The following is a 15,173-nucleotide window of genomic DNA, read 5'->3' as shown; positions in this document are numbered from 1 at the left end:
CGACATTCAAGACAGATTCATGTAGTGATATTTACAAGGTGATTGTCATTTATACAGGGTAGATTGCGCACAAATGTGCATATCCCAGGTTTTACAAATCTGATTTTTTTTGGCAAATGCATTTTCCTGTTTTTTTTTAGCGTGTGCTTATTTTCAAACTTACTGTAAATACACACAAACTTACATAAATGAATCCTTGGATCTGTGAGGTAGCAGCACTAAACACTGTGCCACTGTGCTGCCCTAAAGCATGGTTATACCCTATTTCATTACTTATATTACAAAAAAGGGAAAAAAGTAAGACAAATGCCACATCTGGTCTTATTCTTAATTCCCAGGATTTTGATCAACAATTTTTTACCACTTCTTTGATGTATCTCGTCAAAACACTAATACTTCTCTTGTAGATTTATGTTTGAAAGTCCTTATTCTTATCATATTATTTCCACATTTATTATTCGATATTATTCAGGTTCATCATCAAGGGAAATCATTTGATGGAATTTTTATTTCATCTTGATTTATTCTGATCTCTTGAGATCTTTATTCCATATGTGCAGGAAGTTTTAAGGCAGTTCAAAGAACTATCTGCTGAGGACAAATGGAAGAAGCATGGAAGCAGAAATCCTACCAGACATAACTAACACAATTACATTAAAATAATAAGAATAATAAGTGAACGAAGAATTGGGTAACACTTTTTACATATTGAAAGGGGACAGAAGGAGCAATTAAATAACCCTAAAGACATTAATTGTGCTAAGAATACAAATGAACTGGACAAATGATATGAATTCATAGACATGTGCAATGCCAGTGCTTGCAGTATTAAATGCCAAGGACAAGCAGCCCAGGACCAACCTATCTGCACACATTAGTCTAAGTCGGTGAAGACATATTGAAATAACTCTTACTGCGTATTAATATATAATGAACCCTTTGATAAAACGGTTTGTTCATATTGTGGGCCCAGGTACTGAAAACCACTGTGTGCCCATCCTTACCTTTCAATGTCACCTTCAGCATATTGCACATGTTTTAAAAAAAAAAAAATTACATGTAATAATATTCCAGAGCTGGTCAAGCTCAATATTTTACAATAAAAAAACAGTATGCTGTCTTATGTTGTCCGTGGACCCCTGCTGGTTGGCAGGATTGGAACTCCAGCCACTGTAAAAAACCTCATACTGTTTCTGCTGCACCCCTGCACTTCGGTCCCAAGCTGGATGGTTCGTTGTGAGGTGTGTGCAGCAATGCACTGTAAACACCACATGCTCCTAACCTCCTCCTCCTCTTCCTGTCTGCTCAATATGGACTATTTTTGCGTCTGGGCTTGACTACATCTGCTTCAACTGCACTCCTTCAAGTTCTGTTAATCCACCTCATTTTTGACTCATCAGTCCATTTATTTACTAGCCTTTATCATATTGTATTGTAAGTAATTTTGAGCTTCTGTTTTGGAAACAATAAGAGTATAAGTGAGGAGACAGCCTTGTCGGAGACATTCGACAACCACAGGCACAATCACACACACACAAACACGCAGTCATAATCAACCTAATACAGTGGTTATAAAAAGTGTTCACCCTCTTGGGTGTTTTCACGTTACTGTTACACAACATTAAATCACAGAGGATTTAATTTGGCTTTTTTGACAATAATCAATAGAAAAAGACACTGTAATGTGAAATCGCAAACAGATCTCTGCAATCGTACCTGAATTAATTCAAAATATAAAACACAAAATAATTTCCTTGCATGAGTATTCAAGTCAGTATTTAGTAGACACAGCTTTGTCAGCCAAGACCCTAACAGATTCTTTCAGTATTTTAGTAGTAAAAGAACAGTCAAGGAGGAGATGAAGTACATGAGAAATAGTAAAGGGGAATTAAAAGATACAGACAGTTAAATAGCAGATGCCCTAAACTTAATTTTTCTGAGGAGTTTACAAGTGAGCAAGTGGATAACCTGCCAGAGGTAAACACGACTACTAAGGAGGTACTGAGGGATTTGGAAATTGTAGAGAGATAAGTACTGTTCAGATTAAATAGCCTGAAATCAAACAAATCACCAGGACCAGATAATATTTATTCTTGAATTCTTAAGGAGGCTAGTGAGTACAGATATAAACCCTTGACACATATTTTTAGGAAGTCACTGCACACTGGAGAGATTCTGAAGGACTGGAAAATGGCAAATATTATCCCATTAAATAAAAAGGGTGACAGGGCAGATCCAAGCAACTATAGGCCAGTAAGTTTAACATGCATCATGGGAAAATTAAAGGAAGGAATTATTAAGGATAAGATTGAGCAACACATGGCAAGGACAGGAGTTATTCTGAACAGTCAGCATGGGTTCAGAAGAGGGAGGTCGTGTTTTACTAACATGCTGGAATTCTATGAAAAAGCAACAAAAGGATACGATCAAAGTGGAGCTTATGATATTATTTATCTGGACTTTCAGAAAATATTTGATAAGGTGACACATGAGAGGTTGGGCATCAAGTTAAAAGAAGTGGAAGTTCAGGATGATGTTTGTAGATGGGTGCAGAATTTGCTCAGACACACGAAGCAGAGGGTGATGGTGCGAGGAACCTCATCAGAACTGGCTGATATTAAGAGTTGTGACCAGCAGGGGTCAATGCTAGGGCAGCTATTATTTTTAATATATATAAATGATTTAGATAGGAATATAAGTAACAAGCTGGTTAAGTTTGCAGATGATACCAAGATAGGTGGATTAGCAGATAATTTGGAATCCGTTATATCATTACAGAAGGACTTGGATAGCATACAGGCTTGAGCAGATTTGTGGCAGATGAAATTTAATGTCAGTAAATGTAAAGTATTACACATATGAAGTAAAAATGTTAGGTTTGAATACAGAATTGGTGGTCAGAATATCGAAAGTACACCTTATGAGAAGCATTTAGGAGTCATAGTGGACTCTAAGCTATCGACTTCCAGACAGTCTTCAGAAGTCATTAAGAAGGCTAACAGAATTTGAAGTTATATAACACAAAGTGTGGAGTACAAGTCCAAGGAAGTTCTGCTCAAGCTTTATAACACACTGGTGAGACCTCATCTTGAGTACTGTGTGCAGTTTTGGTTTCCAGGTTACCAGGGGATGAATTATGAGGAAAGATTAAAACTGCTGAGCCTTTAGAGTTTAAGCAAACAAAGATTAAAAGGTGACATGATTGAAGTGTTTAAAATTATGAAGAGAATTAGTCAAGTAAGGGTCAATTTCGCACAAACATTAGGAGGTTTTTCTTTACAAAAACAACGACAGACACTTGGAATAAGTTACCAAGTAGTGTGGCAGACAGAATTGACAAAATTCAACTTGATGTTTTTTTGGAAGAAAGAAGTGGATAGGACTGGCCAGCTTTGCTGGGCTGAATGGCCTGTTCTCGTCTAGAGTGTTCTAATTTTCTAATGCCAGCCTTGAGTCTCTGTGCAGATGTCTCCCTCTATCACCTTTGCACATCTGGATGCTGCTTCTGTGTAAAACTGCTCCAGCTTTGTCAGGTTGCATGGAGCTCATGAGTGAACAGCTTTGTGCAAGTATAGCCACAACTTCTCATTCAGATTGAGTTGTGGACTCTAACTCAGCCACTCCAGAACATTAACACAGATTTTTTAAGCTATTCCTTTGTAGCTATGGCTTTATACTTGTAGTGGTTATCTGGCTAAAAAAACCCAAATCTTTCTCCACAATGCATGTTTCTTACATACTTCATCAGGTTTTCCTCCTGGATTTTCTTGTATTTTGCTGTTTTCATTTTACCCTGTTATGATTCAGAAGCCTTCCAGGGCCTGCTACAGAGAAGCATCTCTAGAAAAAGATGCTACCACCATCATGCTTCATGGTGATAATGGTTTAGGTTAATGGAAAAAAGCACCATTTTGGTCTCATCAGACCATGGAACCTACTTAAAGCAGACATTATTCTCCCAAGTGCCTTCTGGCAAACTCTATTTGAGATGTCATGTTGGTTTCTCTAAGAATTTTGTCACTTTTCCATAAAGATGTGAATGGTGAAGCACCCAAACAACACCCATTGTCTGTACAGGATCTCCAAGCTTTCCACTGTAGCTTGTCACTCTTTCAGAGTTCTCATAGGACTTTTGGTGGTCTCCTTCACTGGTCTTGCTTGATCACACAGTTTGTGTGGACAGCCTGCTGTAGGTTTGTGTCGACAGCTCTGCCATACTCTTTCCATGTCTCAATGACTGATTTAACTGGATTCCAAAGTATATTCCGTGATTTTGATCTTTTCTTGTCTTCATTACCTGACTTCTGCTTTTCAATTGCCTTTTAATGGAGTTGCTCAGAGTGTTCTGTTGTCTTCATTGTGTTGGTTGGAGATGACACTGAGTCACCAAAAGTTGGCCCTTCCAGGCTCAGAGGCATTTAGAATACAATCAATTGAAATTCCAAAGAGGTGATCTCCAAAATTTGGTGACCTCTAAAACTAATTGGCTACACCAGTGATGATTTGTGTGTGTTATAATAAAAGCTGTGAACAGTTACATGATTCATTATTTTGAGCTTTTTATTAGTAATTGATTTATATTACTTTGAAGGCATCTGTTTTTACCTTGGCCTTGACACTGAAGACTATTAAAGAGTATTTTCTTTTGATCACTGCCACAAAAGCCAAATTAAATTGACGGTGATTCAATGTTTTATTAAAATAAATGTGAAAACTTCTAAATGGTGAACACTTTTTGAAGGCACTGTGTAGTCCTCAGAGGAAAAATATACATGTTTTTATATTTTGCTTGTCCACAGGAATTAGTCCTAGGGTGTTGTACCGTGTTAGCCATTTTGGATGTAGTGAGAATTTAAGCAAAATGACACCTTTTATTGGCTAAGTAGAAAGATTACAATATGCAAGCTTTCGAGGCAACTCCGGCCCCTTTTTCAGGCAAAATATAATCAAGTAGGGTCCCGAGCTGCCTCCAAAGCTTGTGTATTGTAATCTTTCTACTTAGCCAATAAAAGGTTCTCATTTTGCTTAACTTTTCAAGAATTAGCACAACACATCATACGCCATACCTCAATTACTAAATCAAGTCACACCAATAAATATGGGATTTTATTTTAAATGTATTATATGTGGCACAGAAAGAGTTCAGATTTATCTGTGGGAATAACTTCTCCAGCTATCTTCATGATTAGTGAATAGACTCTTAAACTGCTTGATTCAACCAATGGTAAAGTTAGACTTTTTTTTCAAATTCCTTATTACTTTTGCCCTTTTGCATTTGTTATAGTACACCTCTGTTTCCAAGTATAGCAACAAGCTACAACTTTACATTGGAGTTGCCAATTTATTAGGTACACCTAAAAATAGAAGTTGCACCACCTTTGGCCTTCAGACCAGAAAGAATCTGTCCAGGTACACTGCAAAAAAAACAGTACCCTGTAAACAATGTCAGTAAATTTAATGGTACCAATACTGTAAAGGGTGAAAGTAAAATACCTTTAAAGTTAACTTACTGTATGTTCTACTGAAAATTACCTGTATACAGTATCTTAAACAATACATTTCATTATTTTTTACAGTCAAGTTCTGTAAAATCAATATTTTTCTACCTTCAAAATTTGCTACATACCAAATTGCTGTTATTTTAAAAGTGTAAAACTGTTAAATAGCGATGGTAAACAGCTGTTTTAGTAACACTGAAATTACAGTATGATATTTGCATAAGGACACGCCCTCTTTTTCCATATTGTTCCTGCTGAACTGCATACATACCTTTGAACAGGAGGGAAAAAATCTTAAAGAAAGTTAGCAGACGTATTTTTCCCACTGTGCTGAAGGTTTTTTTGAGGTTATGGAAGCTGATTTATGGTGGGTTGTATTCGATAAGCTGGCACACCTGTAGGACACCATATACCACAAAAGCAAACTTTACTTCTCCACCAGACATTGTGCGATAACTTCCTTAAACATTGCATTGTTTTCATTGTGTATTATTATATGATATATGTTTGCTATTGGTTATTGTTACTTTATTGATGCAAAAGGTGTACTGGAGTTTGATCATGACAATACTTTATAATGGTTTATTGATTGGCATATTTATTGCAGTGCATGGTTAAACGTTTCCTTCTATTGGAATGTGTTGTAAAGAAAAAATAATTATTTACTACAAAGTTATACCATAAAGCTAAAAATATTGTCACCTTCTTTTTTATGGTAAAATTCTCGCAACCCAGCTGCCAATACTTTACCATAAATTTAACATTATTTTTTTTACAGTGTATTTATATCATGTCATTAAATCTTGTTTTCCTTATTGTAAGAATTATTGCCTTATCAAAAAATGTATATTTACAATTATTTAGCTTACTTTAAGAAATCCTGTCAAACGAATTTTGCTTAGTCTATTGGCAGATTATTTTGCTAAATAAAAGCAAAACAACTCTCATTGAAAGATTTTTTGCAGTGAATGGATTTGAATTTCCCCATGGGATTAATAAAGTTTTATCTAATCTAATCACTTCAGCCACCGTAAAAAAAAACTCACACTGTTAATGCGTTGGACGGCTACACTCGGATTCTAAACCGGGTGGTTTGTCATGTGCTGAGTGTAGTAAAGCTCTGTAATCAGCACATGCACACAACCTAATCTAATCTAATCTAATCTGATTCTACAAGATGCTGTTGTTCAATGCAGAAAGAATGAGTTGCATAGTTTCTGCAAACTGAACAGCCACCGTCTTGCTGCAGACAGCCAGTCTCGCCTCATCCCAGAGATGCTCAACAGGGTCTTGGGACTGTGCAGGCAGTGAAAACCTCACTGTTATGTTCCTGAGATTGTGTGGTGATAATGCATGCCATGTGACGTGGTGTATTATTATGCTGGAAGATTCCATCTGAATTGAGGATAAAATGTAGCCATGAAAGAAAGTCTTTGCTGTTCAGATGTTCTATAGAGGGCACTATGGTACGCCAGAAAAAAATCATTCCCCACACCACTGCTACCATTGGTCTGTATTGTTAATATCAAACTGGATGGCTGCATGGTTTCAAGTTGCGTTCATCAAATTTTGGTCTTTTTATTAGCAAGATGCAAAGGGAACCTTGATTTGACCAACCAAGCAACTTTTTCTTCTCCTCAATGGTTCAGTTTTCCGTCTGTTTGGTTGTATAATCCACACACTGGTTCAATCCACAAGACTGCATTTCACTTAAAGTTTTTTTTTTGTTGTTGACATCATTCGTGGTGATAACACTTGAAACATTTGTGCATGAAAAGTCCATGACAAAAGCCATTGGGGGAGATTCTAGAACTGTCCTCCTAGACCTAGCTATCATGGCATTTTTAAAGTTACTTGTTTTCTGACTCCAGTGTTCAATTGAACACTAGCTGATTATTTATACCACACACTGCTATCACACCATGTATGGCAGGTTGGAATGTAGAATTTGTGTGTAATTACTGATTACATTACTCAAATTGAGCCATCCCAGAGGAAGCAGACATGAATCTCTATAACAGGGTGCCAACTCCGACACTGGAGAGCCGCAGTGGCTGCAGGTTTTTGTTCCAATCTACTTGTTTCATTAGAAGCCAATCCTCACCAATAACAGATCTTATTTAATTTCATAGCCTGTTAATGGTTTAAATCTACCATGTCAGTTCATTCCTAATTCATTGATTTGTCTTTCCTTTCTAATGATACATGTATCATCCAACTGATTTGGTGCCTAAAATGGATGAGTAATTTTCAGTTCTTCACTATCTCTTCTCTTCTGACAGCCTTCTCCACGCATTCCACCCTGCCGGCATTCTCTTTTTCACCTCTCTTCCAAACTCCCCTTTACTCTGTACTGTTGATCCCAAGTATTCAAACTCATCCACTTTTGCCAACTCTACCCCCTGCATCCTACCATTCCACTGACCTCCCTCTCATTTACACACCTGCTCCCTACTCTTGTCACCGATAACAATGTGATCCGCAATATCAAGTCCATGGGGACAAATCTCGTCTGTCAAATCTGTCTATTATAAAAAAAATCTTGGGACGAGACAAGACTTTTTTCCTGCGATGAGACGTGATCTTTTGAAGAGAGACAGACACTTTCACATCCCACAAGACAGTCAAGTCACGTCATACTTACAACCATTGGAAACAAGTCCCGTGAGACGGTGACCTTTGCAAGTCACACCCTACTTACAACCATTTTCAAACGACCACGGTCATCTAACCTCTCAGTTGTTGGAATGCTTTTGGCAGACACACTTCCTGTGCTCTCAGCTCTTAACAATTTTAGGCGTCCTAGATGACACTTCAAGAACTAACTGAAGAAAAAAGAGCAGTGCATCAAAAAGAGACCCAAAAGCTTTGGAGAGAAAAGAATGCAAAAAAGAAAGCAAATTGTGCCAAGAGATTTAATCACACCCAGAGCCGGAAAAACACAAAGTAGAACATCATAAAGGATTCAAAAACATTGGCGCAATACACATGCAGAGCAAGTTAGAGATAATGGACAGGAAAATTCGAAAGTCTCATAAAAATGATCGTAAATATTGCATTAATCCAAACAAATGGAAAATATTACTCGGTGAAATAACGGAACAGCAAAAAGAGATCGAATAGTGTTTGAGTATGTCTGGGGGAGAAGAGAGACAAGGCAGTGAGACAAAGGGAAAGCTTCTCTACAGGCTTTTAAACTTTCAAACCAGCAGCTGATCGAGCAAAGAGGAGGTAAAAAAAACTGTATTTTTTTCCCATTGTATCACCATTTAAGGGGGATTTTAGAGGAGTGACTGCATCTCCTTAGGGTGCATTCAGCCCCCCTCTTCACAACGGTGGTAAGGGTTGGTGAGCAAAGCGAGCAGGGGGCAAAGCCCCCTAGTAATAGATAAAAAAACCCTGAGGGACACTACATTTGACATCATCTGATTCTGATAAGGTTCCTTGCACCATAATTCTTTGCTTCCTATGTTTCAGTCCAGGTTGCATGCAACTACACTCTATGCCAATTTAGACTTTCTAGTTAGCATAACATGCATCAGTTTAGAATTCTAGAGAAAGAAACAGATTACCTACATAAAAAACCCATGAAGAAATGAGAAGAAGTGCAAACTCCACACATGAAAATCACAGGCTAGGGATCCAGAAATTATGAAGTAGCAGCAGTAACCTGCTCTGTCCTTTATCCACCCTTGGTTTAAAGTTGAAAGCCATAGCAGTGTGGAGTGACTGAACATTTTGCTTCATGTAACAACTTTAATATAAAGCACTCTCCCAAACTGTTTTTCAAAATAAAAAAATAAAGATATGAGGATTGAAGTACTGTGCTAACATACCAAATTAGATATTGAATTTTAAGAGTAAAGCAGAGAAGGGAATTAGAGAATAGAATTTAAAAGACTGTTGAAACACTTATTGGATTCCTCTTAATGGCTTGTTTATTTAGAGGGAAAAAAAATCACTCAGAGTAGTAAATGACACAAACCATTTTAACAGTAATCGGTTCAGAAAAGCAGCTTCTGTGCTATCCGCAATGTATCACATTCAAGGAGGAAGACAAATTCATTAGCCTAAAAAGCATTAGTGAAATACAAAAGGTTTCAGCGACCAGGAGTGAATAAATGCGTTGTGGTGATGTATCAGACAGGCTTCCAGTCTTTTGCATTTTTCTTTTTTCCAGGTACTATGCCCAGCAGCCGCGATCACTCATAAGTGACATAAATCCTCCATTAGTCTTTGCTGATGTCACTTTCTGGTCGCCAAGGAAACCACACTTCCAATGGCACTGATAAACAATTCATGCTGGCATACAAATGGAGGTTCTAGTGTGGGGATCTTCGTCTGCCTGGGGTCCATCAAAGATTAAATAAGAACTTGTACAAAACTTAGGTAGAAAGAATGGATATATCCATAAAATTGTCTATTAATGAAAAAAGTGACATGTTTTTGCAGAATGCAAAAAATGAGGGCATTTAGTTTCATTTGTTTTGTATTATGTATTGTTCTGCCTTATTTAATGAATGCTTATTTACAGCTAACACAGAGATATAATTTTTGGAATCCTATATTTTGCACATTTACTGCTGCAAATGACTTTTCACTCCAGGCAGTGTGGCCTAGTTTCTGTCAGAATGGCTTTCTCAGTCATCAAATAAATGACCATGAGACTATTCTACACAAACAAAATGTATATACATTCATTGATCTATTGATCCATCCATCAACCCTAACATCCATGCACCTCACCCATTGTTTTGAAGCCACTTACTTCAATTTAGGTTTATAACTTTCTTTATTTCTTTCTTTCTTTCTTTCTTTCTTTTGTGATGCGTGAGTTGGTGTCTTGCACCTCTAAGACGAGGCTGACTCGATACAGGAACTGCAAGTTTGTTAATTGTAACAGGATCTCCCATTCTACTATACACAGATACAGCAAGCATGCAGGGTTGGGGCCAGGTCAGTGGCCAAGTTATAATGTTCTCTGCATTTAATGATGATCTCCCTATCATCAGCACCTTCTTCCAGCACCACTTGGACAATTCCCAGATGCTCCCAGACAAGCCGACAGATCTTCTCCCAGTCATCTCTGCTTTCCATGAGAGGTACTTATAAAACTATATAAGATATCATTAAACTTCATCAAACAATTATCTATATATATAATTTACTAAGGGCACGCAAGACGGTGAAAACAAGACAGAGAGCCACGCCCGCCAACTCACAGAGCCCCGGACGCCAACTCTAAGACCATGGGATACGCTCAACAGAGCCCCGCCCGCCAACTCTAACCCTCCTACCGCGTCATGGGATACGCACGACAGAGCCACGCACGCCAACTGTAACCATTCTCCCGCGTCTAGCGTCGCTCTTGAGGTATGTGCACTGCCTGCTCATGTGCCCGCACGCAACAACTCAACAAACACAGCCTCAGTCGCTTTCGTCTGTGCAAAAGTCCACATGAACCTCTGAGCCACATTGACTTTTCACCGCACGCAAGACAGAGAGCTACGACCGCCAACTCAAAGAGCCCCGTCCGCCAACTCTAACCCTCCTCCCCCATCACAGGGAATGCACGACAGAGCTCCGCCTGCCATTCACTAAGGGCACGTTGACTTTTCACCGCACGTAAGAAAGAGAGCCACGCCCGCCAATTCACAGAGCCCACCAACTGTAAGACCATGGGATACGCATGACAGGGCCAGGCCCACCAACTCCTCTGATGGCCAATGAAGAGCATTACAAGAAGTATTGTACATACTACGGTAGGTAGGCCAATGTTATGTTCTTGGATGGGAATGGCGGTATCTTCTTGAAAAGCAGCGTAAAACTGAATGCAATGACTGTGCATGGGGTTTGCTAGTTGACACTGAAAGGAATTGGAATGAGTTTGTAAGTGCTTCTTGAGAGCATTGTTTTAAAGCATTGCTGGCAATGTTCACATTGCATAATTCGTGCAGTGGAGTGTGATTTTAAATGTGCGTTGAGATATCTCTGCAGTCGGAATGTTTTCAATCAAATAGTGCATTGAAAGACCTGTGTGGAATGCGTTTGTTCAGCGCAGTGTGTGTTTAAATGTGCTTTGAGATATTTCTGGAGCGTGAAGGTTTTTGAGCAAATGTTGCATTGAAATTCCGTTGTGAAATGCGTTTGTAAATGTTTTTCAGTAAGAGGATAGTGGTAAGGTGACGTCACATCAGCGTGGCTTCAGACAAACGTTTGTGTTCAATGGATTTGCACATGGTTGAGGAATCTGTCTCTGTAATGGCACTAGACCTTCTGTTAACAGCATTCACCGCAATGTACTGGAGTGTAAGACTATCACATCTGCTACCTCACAAACTGTCCTTATTTCCCCGGATTTCACTGATCCCATCAGATTCAAATTTGCCTTTTACGTTTACACGCAGACAATTTCCTGTTAGATTGCCGTTTGCAATGACAATTAATAAGGCACAGGGCCAAACTTTCAAAAATGATATGCCTGTATCTGCCAAAACCTGTTTTCAGTCACGGACAATTGTATGTTCCATCTTTTCATTCACTGACAGTTGTATCCTCAAACCCTCCCCATTTGGACAACTGTGTCTTTCAGGAAGTGTTCACTCGTCAATAAATAATTATATGTGGCGTATGCTATGCCGCGGGTTGGCTAGTATATTATATTTTGTGATGCGTGAGTTGGTGTCTTGCATCCCAAAGACTATGCTGAGTCTCAGTACATTATTACAACCAGCTTTATTCAACTTGAAACAACAGCAAGGTTATTTATTGTAGCGGAATTTCCCGTTCTACTATACACAGACACAGAAAACAGACAGGGTCAGGGCCAGGTTAGTGGGCAAGTTATAATGTCCCCTGCATCAACCATCTGGTGACCGGCACTTTACATGTTGCAGTGGTCAGCTTGTATTTGTTTCTGTGGTGCTGCAAACCTGCAGTTGCCTCATCAATTGACAAGCAACCTTTAAAAGACGTGGCAGTCGTGCTTCTGAGTGTCATCCCATTGGGGAGGGTCTCTACTAACGCAAAACCTCAGGATATTTTTAAGAAAAAATGGGTGTAGTTTCAAAGATAATATTTTCATTTTAAATCAATATACAATCTGATAAAATGTTAACTGCTGCCTTTGACAATATGGATGTACATTTAGATATGGCCGGCAGCGATATTACATGCACTTTGGAAGAGGTCATCTGACTGAAGCTAAGCATGTTCGGGCCCAGCTAGTTCTTGGATGGGAGACCAACCAGGAAAACCTTAGGTTGCTGCTGGAGAGACATGCATGGGGTGCTTACCCTGTGGTCTGAATGTGGATCCCAATGCTCCAGTGCAGTGACAGTGACACTCTGCTGTAAAAATAGCGTTGTCCTTCAGATGAGATATAAAACTGAGGTTCTGGCTCCCTGTGGTCATAAAAGATCCCTGGGGATTCTTCATAAAGAGTAGCTCCATTGTACTCTATTACTTAACACAGATAAAAGTATTCAACAGGTAGATAAAACTAAATTGTTCAGATAAGCTGCAATTGTTCTTTTCTCAAAGTTTGCCATTCAGAGTTGCATTGCGATGATTCAACCAGTACTATATATCACATTAGTGTCATTTCTATGCTACTGGTGTTGTGTCTGTGCAAATGCACACACAGGTCAACATGTGATGTCAGGGCAGTCAAGTATCTGTATTCATTTTATATTTTCTGTCACCATCTGACATTGTTTTTTTTATTTTTTGCTCAAAGGAAAAACGATGTTCTGCTCTTGAGTCAGACAATAAGATGACCTTGTAAACAAAAAATAGTCTTTAAGTTAGCTATTTTAGCAAATAAAGGGAAATACTTTTTTGCCGGTGATCCGAACTTATAATAAGAATATCAAGGTGATATAATTGATGTACTCTAAGGAATGTAATGCATAAATAATGTAATTTAAGTCCATGTTCTTTTGCTTAGTTTAATACAAAAAGTGCAGGGGGAGAATGGAGGATTAGGTAGAGTGTTTAGTGCTGCTGCCTTGATCCCTCAGACTCTTTAGTTTGCTCATTCTCTCCATGTCTTAATGTCTTACGAGCTGTTCTCAACATACTCTACATTTCTTCTCATATTGGAAAAATGAGCAGGTTAAGCCAGCTGGCATTTCTGGGTAGGTGAATGGATCTGCCCTGCTGGAGACTATCCCTCCATCCAATTTTGGTTTATGCCTTATGCCAGATGCTCTCAGAATAAACTGGACCAGCAGGTTAGATAATGGATAGACAGAGTACAATCTGTTGCCATTCTTGTTACAGCAGAATAACTGGGATGGTGGTGGTAGGGTGGCAGCCAGTAGGCCTGGGTTTTCTGAAATGTGACAACTGTAAGTCTCAGAGTTTCTGGAGCTTTTTCGTTGCCTTTGTTTTCAACAAACCATATCTCATATCTTAAGTGGACTTCATATTGTTATAATTTTGCTTAATCATCTTATGTATGTTTGTACATGCAAATATTATAAGGTTTACTACTATTATCATTACTATTTACTATTACAGTATTTCTGCATAAACATTTAGAGTCTGAAAATATGAAAATTTTTCTCAGTGAATCAATGTTATATAACAATAAGAAGTGGAGTGAATCTCTCTCTGTATGCATACAGTATTTATATATATATATATATATATATATACAAGGTGAGTCAAAATTATTTTAATATTTGAATGGCGGAAACAATTTATTCACAAAACATACTTCATATGTGAAAGATGATTTACAGGAAAGTCACAACCTGTTCGCCATCCTGTTCAGCACATGTACCGTATGTGGCACATAAAATGTCCACAAAAATTGTAAGTATATACATACAAGTACCATTAGTGTTAACATAATTTTGACTAACCTTGTATATATATATATATATATATATATATATATATATATATATATATACTCTATGTATACAATATACATATACTGTATATACTGTATACATATATATGAATATTCATATATGCTGTATAAATATATATATGGTGTTGTAAATGGGGTGCTATCAAGACCCAAACACGAAGACACAAATGCAGTCCCAGGATCAAATAAAAGGGTGTTTATTCAACACAATACTGTACCTCCAAAAGTAACAAAGTAATTTCTCTCAGAATCACCTCACAATTCCTCTCCTCTCACCACTGCACTCCTCTCCTCCAGTCAAGTGTTGCCTTCCTTCCTCCCAGCTCTGACTCATCTGGACAAGGGGGTGCAGTCGCTCTTATTCCAGTGCTAGAACTGCTGCCCATTGGAAGTACTTCCGGGTCATACGGAAGTCTAATATAGTAGGGAGTGCATGTCCCTGCAGCGCCCTCTTGTGGTACCCATGGACCCCACCATGGCTGTGCTACCAGACTACAACTCCCGGCATCCCTTGCTGGCTCCTGAATAGGTGCCGATATGAAGGGCTGCTGCCATCTAGCGCCAGGTGGGAATAAATACCCTTCAGAGACAAGTCCTTCCCTGTCCTCTTTTATCCTGACCAGGGAAGGTATTGAGCACATGTCTGGTTGGGATGCCTATCTATTTGTTTGGGGCTTCAGTCCTGGGTAAGAAACCATCTCCTCTGGCTGCGATGTCCATCCACCCATTAGGGCAGCCTTGTCCGGGTGTGACATCCTTGGCTTGGATCTTCCAGACTTCTTACAGGGATGCCT

General features: G+C 38.7%; 1 protein-coding gene across 3 annotated transcripts in view; it reads right to left on the bottom strand.

The window, feature by feature from the left end:
• LOC120543437 (VPS10 domain-containing receptor SorCS1) overlaps positions 1-15,173 on the bottom strand; it is a 1,156,507-nt gene that overhangs the window by 480,477 nt on the left and 660,857 nt on the right. The gene's annotated exons all lie outside the window — the stretch shown is intronic.

The sequence above is a fragment of the Polypterus senegalus genome, chromosome 1 (assembly GCF_016835505.1).
Source record: "Polypterus senegalus isolate Bchr_013 chromosome 1, ASM1683550v1, whole genome shotgun sequence".
NCBI classification, from domain to species: Eukaryota; Metazoa; Chordata; class Cladistia; order Polypteriformes; family Polypteridae; genus Polypterus; species Polypterus senegalus.
This window is presented reverse-complemented; position numbering and strand designations above follow the sequence as displayed.